At 46.8% G+C, this 14,229-nt stretch overlaps 1 protein-coding gene across 2 annotated transcripts in view; it reads left to right on the forward strand.

Moving 5' to 3' along the window:
- Window positions 1-3,430: 3,430 nt before the first annotated feature.
- REV1 (REV1 DNA directed polymerase) overlaps window positions 3,431-14,229 on the forward strand; it is a 61,537-nt gene continuing 50,738 nt past the window's right edge. For both annotated transcript variants that reach the window (XM_075426788.1, XM_075426792.1), the window contains exon 1: window positions 3,431-3,544. The gene's annotated coding sequence lies outside the window, so the exon portion shown is untranslated. The remainder of the gene's footprint in view (window positions 3,545-14,229) is intronic.

Here is a 14,229-nt window from a genome sequence, read left to right on the forward strand (position 1 = left end):
AGATCGCTCTGGGAAATGTGTGAGACTAGAAGGAACAGACAGAAGTATCAGCATGGGGAGACATCTTCCATTGGTGGCTTCACGTGCCTTTTCTGACCATAGGAGACCCCAAGTTGTTCTGTATTTATGGCAGCAGCCTTCAGAGGCCACAGCAGCCACAGCCACTGCTCGGTCACGTCTCCCATATTAGGCTGCAAGTCGCGTGACGCTGAGCCTCTCGTATTTCACCTGGAAATTCCTTTGTGATGAAGTTACTGGAATTACATCAGATGTACTTTTTGTAAATTGGAGCAGATTTTGACAGAGAAAGTGGGATTTATATGTAAAGGTTCCTCAACAATAACGCCCACCTCACTGAGATGCCCCCAGCTAAGACCATAGTCCCGCTGAGCGGAGGCCGGTACGTACAGCGCCTCTCTCCCCGGCCCCAGATTTGATTCCAAACTCGGTGAAGACAGCAAGAATGCTTTTACTGACATCAGCACGCTCTGAGCCAGGCTCTACCCTGCAAATGTTTACCAATGAATAAGCATACGACCCGGTTCCCAGTCTGGCTACTATCACCTCAGATATTTCCCTGTCAGCTCAGGAGCCTGCTGGGGCAGCAGCATTGCAACACGAGGGCTTTACAAGACGGAGAAGAAGATCATTTCCTCCTGTCAATACTTGGCCCTCTTCCTAAACTTTCCTATTTTTATCCCGTTTAATTCCTTTGCCTTTTCTATTTCTTCATAAACTAATATTGGACTGTTTTAACTTTGCTGGAAGTACAGTATGGCTACTTCAGGATTTTTCATTGTTAACTCTTACCCCAGCTTTACTTCACAAAACACAACAGTTGTCCCCACATGCCTCTCTAAATGATTGTTGGTTCCTCTTATAATTTGCTTATATGTCAGCTTCTATTTAAAAATAAAATATAATCATTGACTAACCATTTTAAAGCTGTTCTTGCTAACCTAAATTAATCCCTGTTCCACTTGTCTTACTGCCTTTCTGCTCTACAACTGCCCCCTAGAGAAACAGCTCTGTAAGGAAAAAATAACACACGCATCCAGTCACGCAGGACTTCTAAACAGTTAGTTTGCTCCAGGCTGGCAGGGACTGAGATTGGTGGAGGCGTTTCTCAGCAAAACTGGAAAACGCTGGCCCAGTGAAATGGATAGATTTTAGATAATACAACTTTTCCGAACAAAGTATTTTTCAGAGCGTTTTTTATTTTTCAGGTAATATAATTGCTGATGAAAATTAGACAGAAAGCAGCCAGCCACAAAGTCTCTAAAACTTGACAGGTTAAAGCTGGTCAAAGCTCTAGTTAGAGCTTCCCTCTGGCAGGGAGCACCCACATTTTGAAGAGGAGTTTCATTAAAATACTGAGTGAAAGCCAAACATTTGGAGTTTTCTCATAAAGGTGCTAGGAGTTTTCCTATAAATATTTTTCCAAGTGAAATGAAGAAACCACATCCTGGCTAAAATAGCTGATGGTTGACCGACCTAGGCAGACCTGATCTTGACTCTCCCTTATTCTACCTGGATACCTTGAGCAGTATGTAACTAGCTACGGGGAAAAGTCTGGATATTCATGAAGGTCTTCGTTCTATCACACAGTGCAGAGCACAAAAACACTTGAAATTGTAACAGTTTTCACAAAACAGGACAAGTGTTCCTTTGTTCTGGCAACACAGGTGGAGAAAAGAAGGTTCCACAGAAGCACTTATCTTACAGAGAGAGACAGAGAAGTAGGATTTCATCCTGAAACAGAGTCCCCGTGGGCAGGCTGATGAGCTTCTGGCCAAACTGGAGTTCTGCCCAGTATCACTGGGGACTCCTAGCAGATCTATCAAAGTGGATGCAGTGGTAAGACTGGGGCTACTTTCTATTTATAAAACAAATGGCATGAAACGGAATTAGAACAGGACACTCAGTAACAAGTTTTGTGTAAGTGGCACAACTAATAAGGCCTGGTTTCCTAAGGATTATGTGTCCTATTTCCCCTACATTCCCACGTCACAGTAACGCCCGCCTTCCTGTATGAGGATCCACTCACACCCTCTGTCTCGGCCCACAACCGGCATTTCCTTCCTTCCAGCCGCCCCGCAGACACACTTCACAGTATCCCCAGCGCTCTCCCAGGAGCTGTAACTGGGGAGGAACTGGAGCAGGGCCCACACAGGCTGTGGAGACTGGTTTGGCACGGGAGCGTGCTGGCTAGCGCCAGGGGCCTTGGGCTCTCACGCTACCTCACCGCTGCTCTTCCTGATGAAACCCGTGAGCTTCACGTCCTGGAATCCGAGATCCCTCTGTCAAACGGGGCCGAGACGGCCACCGGGTTTTAAAGTCGCCAGGGAAGGGCAGGTAGCACCGCGGCCCTTCTTCCAGCAGCCTGGCTAATTACACACGCAGAACCACACACGAGGAGCCAGCGGGCGTCACTCCCGTACCCGGCGAGCGCGGGGAAAAAACGGGCCCTGTTCCCGCGGGAGAGGCCTGGCGAGGCCCGAGCCCGCCCCAGCCCCGCGGGAGCCACCGGCACCCCGCCAGGGCCGGGCCGTGAGCCTCCACCCGCCGCCCCCTCCGGGAGCCCCGCTCGGCGGGGGACGCTGCAGGGCCGGCCCAGCCCAGGCCCCCCCCGGAGGGCCCGGCCGAGGCGCCGCGGGCCCCGCCAGAAGCGCCGTGGCCACAACCCAGCTCGGGCCTGCCCTGAACGACGGCCCCGGGAGCGGCGACGGGTGGTGGAAGCGGCGGGGGGGGGGCGGGGCGCAGTGTCCTCCCCGGCGGAGCGGACGCTCCCGCCCCGCCGTGCCTGTGGCGGGGGCAGCGGAGCGGGCAGCCCCGTGCCCACAGGCCGCCCGCCCTCCTCGCCTCCGCCAGCCGATGGCTCCCGGCGGCCCCGGGAAACGGGAGGGCCGGGCTACGGGGGGCACGACGATCCCTTCCGTCCCGCCCCGTCCCGTCCCGCCCCGGTGTGAAATGTCTGCTGCAGCTCCCGCGCTTGCGGCTCGCCCATCGGGCCACCAGGGGGCGCCGCCGCCCCGCGCCCTCCGCAGCCCACCCAGGCGGGCGGCTGAACGGCGGGTTGGCGCGCGACCTGCTGGCGCCGGCCCCGCCCCGCCGTCACGTGCCCGGTGCGAGCGCTGCCCAGCCCTCTCGGCGGCGCCGCACGCGACTTTCCTCGGGGCGCGGGCCGCTAGGGGGCGCCCCGGGGGCGGGCGGCCGGGCCGGCTGGCCTGCCCGGCGCGCGCCGCTTGTTGACCGAGCGGCGGCTGGTGGCGCGAGACTCTCGTGACGCGCTCGCAGGAAGGGCGGGGGGAGGAGGGGCTGCTGCTGGGGACACCGGAGGGGGGGGGAGGGAGGAGGGAGAGCGCGGCCGGGTCTGAGAGCCGGGCAGGAGGAGGAGGAGGAGGAGGAGGAGGAGGAAGGCGGGCAGGAGGCGGCGGGTGCGTGCGTCCGCGCCGGGGGGAGCCGCGATGTGAAGCCCCCACACGGCCCGGCGGGGCGGGCGGCGGCGGCGCCCCGGGTATGTGCCTCTGGGACGCGGAGAAAGGTGAGCGGCGGCGGCGGCGGCGCGGGGCTGCCGGAGCGGGCGCCTTCCCCCGGCGCGGCGCGGCGGACCCGGCCCCGTGGCCGCCCGGCGCCGGCGAGCGCGCCCCCGTGCGCGCGTGCGGGGGGCGGCTCGGTGCGGGGAGGGCGGCGGTGCGGAAGGGGGAGCCTGAAGGAGCCGCGGGGCCCGCAGCCCCTGCCCTGCCTCAGCCCCTCCCTGGGCCCGCGGCCTGCTCCCCGTCCCCTGCCTCCCCCCCGCCGCGGCTCGTCCCTGAGCGCGGGGCTCGGCGGGGCGGCGGGAGGGGAGGGTGGCGCGCGGGGTTATGTAACCGGCGCGGGGGGCCCCCGCTTTGCCCGCGGGGGAGGGGGGCTGGGTGCGGGCGGCGGGGGGGAGGGGAGGGGGACGGGCCCCTGGGCGCGCGGGCGCGCGCGCGCGCTGCAACTTGCCGAGGGTGTGCCAGGTGCGTGCATGTCTGGGTCGGCCGCCCTCCCCCCCCCCCCCCGCCATCGGTGGCCCCGGTGCGCCCGCCCGCCCGTCACACGGGGCCTGCGCTCCAGACACAACACGGGCCCCGAGGCAGGGCCCGAGCGGTGCCGGCGGCGGGGTCACTGCGGGGAAGGAGGCTGGAGGAGGAGGAGGAGAGGGAGGGAGGGGAGCCCCGGCCCTGGCGCAGCCTGGCCCGCGGTGGCACTCGGCTGTGGCGGCGTGTGTCTGTCTGCGGGTGTCACGAGTTGTATTTGCTGAGCAATAGTGTTGGGTGCAGCCGGTGTGCTGGGAGGAGGAGGAGGAGGACCTGTGCTTGATGATGGTGTTGGGCTGTGCGGACACCGGGGGACAGATGTGTTCGCTGGTGCTGCTTCAGCCCTGCCCCATCGGATGTCGATGCGTTTTGCTGTATAGTTACCATCGACTTGACCTGTGACACTGAGCAAAGAGCCCCTGATGGGAGATGCGCGGTAATGGCATGTTAACCTCAAGAAGGGAGAGAAATATAATATCACAACCACGTGACTTTTTTGGTAGAAAATCTGTGTGTTGTGTGCTGTAATATGCCATTATTTCTGATGCTTCAAAATTAACGTCAAAGTCCTCAGAAGGGCAGGGTTGTGAATACTCTGCTTGTCTTAATGAGAGGTTTTCTTCAGGAAAAGATGAGTTGGTATTTGTTCCGCATCTTGATTTAAAATCCAGGTGCAATCTAAAATTTGACACTGTAGTCCAAAGAAGCAAAAGCAGGGGACTGTAATTTTACAATCTGAATTCTTTATATGTTTAGATGCTAATGTCGCTCAGATAGAACTGTTTCAAACAGTTGCCTAATTACCGTTACTTGTGAGGGGTTATAGTTAAAATTGATCTCTGGAATAGTTCTGTCTTACTGAGGTTTATGTCATTTAACACAGAAATCCAACTCTCTGACAAATTCTTTTCCATCTTGTCTGAAGCGTGCCATTCCCACCATACTGGTCTTTCGTTCAGTCTGTTTCTTCCACTGGACAAGGTACCAGATCCCTGCTAGTAAATAATCCCAAGCTGTCAGGCTGGAGGTCATTGGTAGGACAGTATTAGTAGAGGCACAGTGCTGACACCTGACTTGTGACTCACTGATGTTTAACTGCTCGAAGACAGATTGTTTTAAAAGTAAAGCTCTAACAGGAAAAATACATTAGCATGTTTCAAGCCTCAGTAGTAAATTCCTGTTATCTTTTTCTGTGTACAGTATACATGTCTTCAATGCATTACTCAGTAATTGGCCTTTCAAACGTAGCTCCGGTCCGTCTTTCTGGATAGTATATAAGTACTCTTTCTTAGTCACAGCCTGTTCTGATGCAGTCAGTGATAGTGTGTTGTAATGGAGTACTGATTTTGATTAGTCTCTTCTGATCCCTTGACCCAGATGTCTTTTTTAAAGAAGTGTCGTGGCAAATTTTCAGTCTTTCTACCATCCCTTTCAGTTACTAGAGAATTAAAAAAAAAAGTAAGAATGTTTCAAACACAAAACCGGGTTTTGAGTAGCTAGAAAAAATTAACATGACCTTGTTTTTAATAAATCAGTTGTTCAGGACAAGCAGGAGAAGAATAACTTGCCTGACCCTGCCGTGTGCATTCCCCATTTAATTGGTTAGCTATTGTTTATTTCATGAAGAATGAATTTTTTTTTGTGTTGAACATTTTTCTGTTTTAATTAAAGGTGTATATTATTATCACTGAGAACTCTGTCAGCTCTTAGCAGCAGCTTGTTTGCCTGGTATAGATATAACGAGGGAGCTAAATATCCAAATGTTGAAACCCTCCCTCAAGAATACAATGTAGATTAATTTGGTCAGAGTGCCATGTGTTTAGCTAAGCATAGCAAAATGAGGAAAAACTGGAAGCAGATAGAAATAAGAGTGGCCATGGAGTTCTAAAGAAAGTTGAAAGTAAGAGAGCATATCTTAAGTGGATGCATAAGACCGTGAGCAATTCTGAAATGTGTAGTATAGTATACTTGTGGAACTGTCTTTTGTTAAGAGGTAAATCTGTGTAGTGCTTCTCCCTGAGAGCAGCTTTCTGCTCTGTTGTGGAAACCAGACAGCATTTTAATTGGAGACACAACTGTTTTTAGGGAGGAGGGGCTCCCATGTCTGTTCCCCCCCCGCCCAACTTCTGTATTTCGTGTGGAGTAACTGGTACTAGTAATATAAAAGTCAGAATTAGGAAACCCCCCTACTTTCTTGCTCTTTAGTGGAAGAGAGGTGAGTGTGTGGAACAGCTTTAAATTCTGGACTGTGGTGACAGCTTCCATTTCTGTGCCTTGTATCTTCAAAACTAACTAAAGGACTGTTGCTACTGTAGTTAAGGAATCTATGACAGTTAATCTAGGAGATACTTTTAGTTTGGTATACCCATAGAAAAGTTTGTTATATCTTCTGTATTCTTTGCTGTAGATGCCTAAGCAGACGCTAGTCCCTGAATTTCGGTGTTAGCTTTTGGGGAAAGTGATGTTTTATTAATTTTTTATTTTATTAATTTTTAAAAACTGATTTCCTATCTTAGAGTTTCAGGTCTCCCGGTTGGTATTCTACCTATTCAATAGTGCTGAAGCTGGTGGTTTGAAATTTAGTTACTTGCAGAAGTAAAGCTTAGCCATATTGTGGTTAACTCTTCTGTATTGGTTTTGCTTTCTCTTCCCAGCTATCTGTAAATGCTTTAACCAAATCCCAACATAAGGAAATTATCGGCTGTAACCTCCTTATTTGATCTGCTTAAATTCATGCAGACCTTTTCAGCTTCTTGATTTATGAAAGTAAATAATCTTGAAAAAGAGAAAGCTAATTTCACTCAGGAGAAGACACTGTTCAGGTGCCTTGCAGAGTCATTCTTGCAAACGCAGGGGGTATTGGTTTGAATGCCAAAATGTGAAAGCAGTGCTGAAGCTGCGCAGAATAGGATTGGGAACTGCGCTAAAGTTTTTCCATACTGACTTAGAGATTAGCAGTAATCTGGTAGCGTGAGGTATGCGGTGTATTTTCACAGGATCCTGGGGACTATTACTAACATTTTTGGTCAGGTTCTAGTTGTCAGTGAATATCCAAAAATAAAGTTCTGTCCACCCTATTTATGACTTCATCTTTTTGAGGTGTCACAGATCAGCTGTTAGTCCAGGGCATGACGAGTCTGCATCTTGGACAAATGTCTGTATTCTTTGGAAACCTAGGTGCTGTTGCTGTTTAAAGGAAGTCATGAAATGGCTGATAATTCTTAAAAATAGGAAAGCCCATGACCCTGTGGCATGTAAGGTAAATGATTAGTGTGGTTTACCAAGTAAGGTAAATGTATTTTACCATTTTATGCTCTTGAATGCAACTCCCAGTTGAACGAAAGAACTGAAATAATCGTCTGTATTGAAGGGATACTGTTCCTGGTTTCTGAATCTGCCTGTTGTTTTCAGGAAACATTAGAGCCTTGGGAAACTGGAAAGAGTGGCTTTTCATAGAACCATTAAGGTTGGAAAAGACCTCTAAGATCATCTTTTCAGTCACTATTTCCTAGATTTCCATGCTGAAATTGCATCATTTTGTAAGCAGTTCCAAGAATGCTCTTATAACACAGTACTTATTGGGAGTGGGAGCAAGGGGTAATGTCTTTGAACTCTAATTTCTGGCTGGTAAGGACTTTTGAAGCTGTAAGTGTTGCCCCTCCACAGTGATTCCCATAATTTCTACTTTGATTTTTAATGTAAGCTCTACAAACATGTTTGCCTGGTGTAGGCCATTTTTTCTTCGTGGACTTTTCGTATTGATCTGTCTCCACTAAGTAGCACTGTCACACTGTTGTTTTGATGTCAGGGGTACTTAAAATACCAACTTAAAACAGCTTCAGGCCAAGAATGCAGTTCAGATATGAGTTTTATTTAGGGATCCTAAAAAATTAGGACATTTTTGTTTTGTCCTAAGAACTTAGAACTATGTTTTTCCAGGAAAACACAGAAACACTGTAGTCTATCTTTTCACTTTCCTCTAAATCTAGGAGGAAACTTGAGAATATATTGTATCAGATCAAAAGTTCACCTAGGTAACAGTAAAGGAACATACTGAGATACTTTGCCTTTATATTATGAGTTCCTGTAGTTTCTTACCTTTTTTTTTAAAAAAAAAAATCTTTAATGGCTTTTTATTCCATTTGTCTGTTCAACCCGTATGGACTTTTAGCATCCTTGGTCTCCTGTGTCAGAGAATCCACAAATACACTAGGCAGTAGAAGAAAAAATACTGTTTTGATTTCTCCATTTACTAGTTTTGTCTGATTCCTCGTAGTTTTGCTGGTCTGAATTGATGATAAAAGTAATATAAATGGACTAATGAAGGGTGTAGAAAACTTGAGTAGAAACTTAAAACTTCAAGGCTAAACATAGAATCTATATCTTGTGAAGATTTTACTTCAAAAAAGATTTTGTAGCTTTGAGAGTTTCAAAGGCAAATCCAGAAAAACGTTTGGGAACCTGACTATGTGATGCCAGTTGGAATTAAGTAATCTTATTCAAAAGCTGCCATGAACAGAAAATCTACATATTTAAATACTGAATCTATAATCATCGATACTTTTGCTAGTAAAGTTACTTGAGTTCTTGAGTTTTGCTCTGTACGTGTTTAGTGCTGCATGTACGTGAACAGAGAGATGGTCCTCTTTAGTATCTGACATCAGCTACCTCTCGAGATTCGCAAAGTGGATGTCTTATCTCTTCTTTTTCTGCAGAAAGCCTGACCTGATCAGCACCTGCTCAGTGTACATTGATAACATTGAGTTGAGCATAAAGTACAACTGCCCTGGTCACTTCTCCTAAAAAAAAAAAAACAACAAACCCAAAACTTCAAGAAGTGGTGTCTTCTCATTATGTTAAAACATTGGCCCAGAGAGCAGATTTGTTTCCATGCCATTCTCTGTTGCCAAAGTGGTTGATCTGGGTGGTGAGCAATCGAACTGGTCAGCAATAAAGATCACAGAATCACAGAATGGTAGGGGTTGTAAGGGACCTCTGGGGATCATCTAGTCCAACCCCCCTGCCAAAGCAGGGTCACCTACAGCAGGCTGCACAGGACCTTGTCCAGGCGGGTTTTGAATACCTCCAGAGAAGGAGACTCCACAACCCCTCTGACCAGCCTGTTCCAGCGCTCCGTCACCCTCAAAGTGAAGAAATTCTTCCTCATGTTCAAACAGAACTTCCTATGCTTCAGTTTGTGCCCGTTGCCCCTTGTGCTGTCGCTGGGCACCACTGAAAAGAGCGTCTTGACACCCACCCTTAAGATACTTGTATAAGATCTCCTCTCAGCCTTCTGTTCTTCAGGCTAAACAAGCCCAGATCTCTCAGCCTTTCCTTGTAGGAGAGATGCTCCAGTCTTGTCATCATCTTTGTAGCCCTCCACTGGACTCTTTCCAGTAGTTCTTTCTTGAACTGGGGAGCCCAGAACTGGACGCAGTACTCCAGATGTGCCCTCACCAGGGCAGAGTAGAGGGGGAGAAGAACCTCCCTCGACCTGCTGGTCACACTCTTCTTAATGCACCCCAGGATCCCATTGGCCTGCTTGGCAGCAAGGGCACGCTGCTGGCTCATGGTTAACCTGTCGTCCACCAGGACACCCAGGTCCCTCTCCACAGAGCTGCTCTCCAGCATGTCTGCCCTGAGCCTGTACTGGTGCATGGGATTGTTCCTCCCCAGGTGCAGGACCCTGCACTTGCCCTTGTTGAACTTCCTCAGGTTCCTCTCTGCCCAACTCTCCAGCCTATCCAGGTCACGCTGAATGGCAGCACAGCCTTCTGGTGTATCTACCACACCTCCCAGTTTGGTGTCATCAGCAAACTTGCTGAGGGTGCACTCTAACTCTTCATCTAGGTCATTGATGAATAAGTTGAAGAAGACTGGGCCCAGTACTAACCCCTGGGGAACATCACTAGTTACAGGCCTCAGATAAATTTGTTCTGTGTATATACATGCACACACAAACACACACATAGATGTATATATTCACACATGTATATCCAAACAAACACATAAAATCAATCAAAAATACATAGTCTCTTGACAAGATTTCACCAGTCTGCTGGCCTGAAGTCTAGAAAATCTGGGGAAGCTGAAGGTCGTGTATGTCAGAGGCTTTCACTAGCACAGAATTCGCATATTCCTTGCTTTGATCACCTCATGAAGATTTCCCAGTTACTTACTTCCAACAATTACGACTCCACTTACCCACTTTTCCTGCCTTGTCAAGTTTTTCTTTAACTTTGCAAGGATGCTTCCTTCAGTTGTGTCTAGGAAGTGTTAGGAAATCCTATAGCGTTCAGCAGTGGCACCTTCTCGTAATTTGGGAGGAGGGATCATGGTTTACCTATGCTACCTGCCCACTGCTTGATCTACGCCTCAGCATAGGCTTCTTGTGTAAAGTGCGAGTTGTGGCAGTGGATTGTCATCAGACTGAGGAGTGCACAAACTAAAAACTTCCTAAACAAGTGCTATTGATTTATTAGGTAGAAAAATGAACATCCCACTCTTCCTTTTCAAAGTCAAGAGTAACACAGTTTGCTGTCCTCAAATAGAACAGACAGCTGAAAATAGGGGTTTGAGGGAAGAATACCCAATTCGTATACTCATCTCGCTTATTGTTTCAGATCCAAGAGAGAAAGAGAATTTCCTTTTGGTGCTTTACAGTCCGTTCACTATGTTGCTGTTGAGAGTCCTAATTCCACAAGCTATGCTTCTCATTCTGATTTCACTTAATAGATTTTATTCTGGAATCTAGGCATTTAGGAGTTGGCATAAAGATTGTGAGTGTGCTAAGTCCTCTTGGGGTTGAAGCCCAAAAAGAATGTTAAGTGCAGAAGAGAAATAACAACGCTAGTTGCTGAAGTCTGTCGCCAGTGTATTGTGGCAATAAGAACAGTTGTATTAAAGAGGTGATACTTGTACTAAAAAGTGAATTGAACTACATGGTTAAATATAGCAATCAAAAATTATGAAGAAGAGCCACTCATCACTGAGGAACTCTGAAAGACAGGGGGACATTTTGCCAAACAGTGCAGAAATGTTGAATCTGAAGCCAGAGCCTTCTGTGAGCGGAAGAAAAATCCAACCAAGTTAAACCACTACTTGTGACAAGTTCTAAATGGACTGTAGCTGCTCCTGAGTGTTATTCCTAGAGGGGAATGAAACATTGACAGTTGGTCTCAAATTGAATCTGGCTTGCTATTTTTCAAAGAACTAACCGTCTCAAATGTCATGTAGAAAAGCAAAAAGAGTATCTTCTTGAAAATGGGTTGCTGAGAGCTGGAGCAGACTCTGTGGTGATGCTGTTTTCTGTACCTCTTGCTCATGGTTCCATAAGTTGTGACAATTAAAACGATTGTCTGTCCCAGACTCCAAGTCAGTTGTGAAAAGATCTAAACACTTTTATCCTGTACAGCTCTTGTGTTAATGGTTACCTGCTGTACAGCTGCTTTAGGTCATTGTGATGATTCACCAGCAAGAGAAATGTGTAATTCTTAGTTGACACTCGTGTGTAAAGTATGTAGTGCTTGATGCTAAAGTAAACTGATCTGAAATAAAGATCATTTTGAGTTGCAAAAATAGTCAGTTGGGAAACTGGATCAGTTTAGCAAAGAGTTCCTGTGTCTCTTTCTGGGGGAGTGGTTGAACTGGAAGTCAGAGTATCATTTCTTTGCTGCCGAGCTCAAATGGAAGTATGCACAGAACACAGTTTTAGAATAGTCATGTACACATAAGGAGTTGATTCTGAAGGACTTGTTTTTTTCCATGCTTTGTGTGGGTTGTATGGTATTTTGCTTTTCTAGCAAATGCCATGGGTGTTCATATTTTAGAAAAACAGTATTTCGAACATACTAACAGTTTTTTGTCTAGTATTTAAATTGCCCAAGATTTTAGTGCTTGTTTTTTCCTAATTTACACTTTAAGATTTATTCACAGGAAATGGGGGTGGTGTTGAGTGCTTTAGGGGACAGATAATTTTTTCAAATGTCCTTCAGCTAATTTAATTTCTGTTGCTTTAAAATATCATCAATTATTGAAGTGCCAAACAGAACTTGCTGGTTGACCCTGTAACATCAGATGCTTGCAGTAAGAAGCGACTATCGAATGAGCAGATGTGGCTTAAGATGGGGAGCTCTTTGATTGTGACTTTCTTTGAAAACTGTTACCCTGTGGAAAAGGTGAGGTAGCCTACCCCTCTCATTTACTGGGGGGAAAAAACATAAGCTGAGCTAGTTAGTGAAGAGTAGCTAGCTCATTGCAACTCCGTATCCACATTTACACCACAGTTAGGTGGTTATAGCCATGACCCTAAAAATCGGTTTCTGGAAGTGACTGGGATAACCTTAAGGTCCCACTGGCAATGAAAGGAGCAGTCCCATCCATTCCTGTTTTCTGGCCTGTCTGCTTTGCCTTTGTCTGATGCCTTTGTGAGTGAGTTCAGCTTGCTGAACGGGCAGGAGACTAACCTGCAAAATTATGTCAATTTTCTATTGATTTACTGATCTGAATTGCGCATAGCACCAGTATGAACATAGGGGTCATGTGAGTTCAGAGGTGGTGTAAAGGTTTGGAAGAAGGGATGAAGCCTGTTAGGCCAGCAGAGATTGAAGAGCAGAACCATCCCTTTTGGATGCAGTCAGCCATTAAGTTGACGCAGCCATGTGAGTTTATTTCCCGTGTAGAATAAAATTCAGTTGCTTTGCAACATACTGATTAGTTTATTTTAATATGGAACAGTAGTATTAACTCTGAAGTGTCTCAGATCACAGGGGTTTAAAAATACAGTATCTTAAAAAAAACTTTTGAAATATCTTCTTTTAAGTTCTTTTGCTGGATTCTGAACTTTTCAATATGTGGTAGAAAACAGTTTTAGACCCTGTAGCAGCAGCTCTTTTCCAGAGGACTCAGCCAAGAGTAGGACTCTTGTGCTGAGAAATGTGTAAACATGTTAGACAGTTCTTTCCTCAAAGAGCTTGCAGACTGTTGCCAAGTAGAGTGGTGAGTTTGATGTGGGAGCTGGAATGTAGATGCATGAAACTCAAACAGGCCACAAAATACCCACTTGATGGAAACAACTTTTAAGCCCTGCTGAGCTGGGATGGATTTAATCTACAATTCAGGCAACAGATTCTGATACTCATTAGCAGTGGCCCAGCATATCTGTACTTCCGTTAGCAGCAGAGTGACACCTTCAAGAATAAGGCTTGTGGTGTTCGAGTATGTTAGTTAAATCGAGTTCTTTTGCATTACAGCACATTGACAAGATGTTCACTCTGGTCAGAAATGCAAACTTGCTGTTACAATGTGTTACACTTTCACTCAGATTTCAGTTACCTGAAATTGGAGTATCTGGATTAGAAGTTACTTGTGCCATGTATTTAGACACAACTTTGGCAGAGTTATTTGTTGAGTCACAACACAGCCTCATTTTGTCTTTGTAAATAGTTCATATGCTTTCCAGTAGTGCAGAGCCGTAAAGTGTGTCTTCTGCCAGATTAAGTTGGCTACTTGAAGAGGCAGCAGAAATGTCTGCACCATATACCTGGAAAAGGGAATGCTGAAGAGTGTGGCAGAGGCAACTCAAGTTTGGGCTAGTACTGACCTGGAATTAAAAAGCCCATGAGGATCCATGTTCACTTCTTACAGAGTCATTGAGGTCTGTATTCTGTGCTCCCAAGCAGTTTTCCCCATAGTATCTGTGGTTTTGGCCAGGGTTTGTCCGTTACTGGTATTATTCCAGCTGCCTGAGATAATGGAAAGCCACTTGTCTTACAAGCACACCATCCTGGATTTAAAGTATTTTAAATAAATAGTTTTTCTGCATCAAACTGTGATGAGATTAAAAATAATATTAACATCAACATTCACATCTACACTCCTTATTTTGTGATCTGAAAATCTCACAATTGCTGTGCAATGCTTCTATACCCATAGACATGTTTATAGAATTCATAACATAGAGACTTAACATTTCATTCCATTACCTGATCTGTAGGCTTTGATTAGCAGCCTTTAGTAGTAGGATTAAGTGGTTGTGGATTGGGAATTATAATGCTAGGCCTATGAAGCGGTGTGCAAAAGGATGGTACGTGTCTTTTCTTAGTGGGCTGTACAGAGTATTTCTGAGCTGCCAGTCATGGACAAAGCACCAAAACTCTTAGTTTGTCTA

Source organism: Opisthocomus hoazin, chromosome 1 (assembly GCF_030867145.1).
Source record: "Opisthocomus hoazin isolate bOpiHoa1 chromosome 1, bOpiHoa1.hap1, whole genome shotgun sequence".
Lineage (NCBI taxonomy): Eukaryota > Metazoa > Chordata > Aves > Opisthocomiformes > Opisthocomidae > Opisthocomus > Opisthocomus hoazin.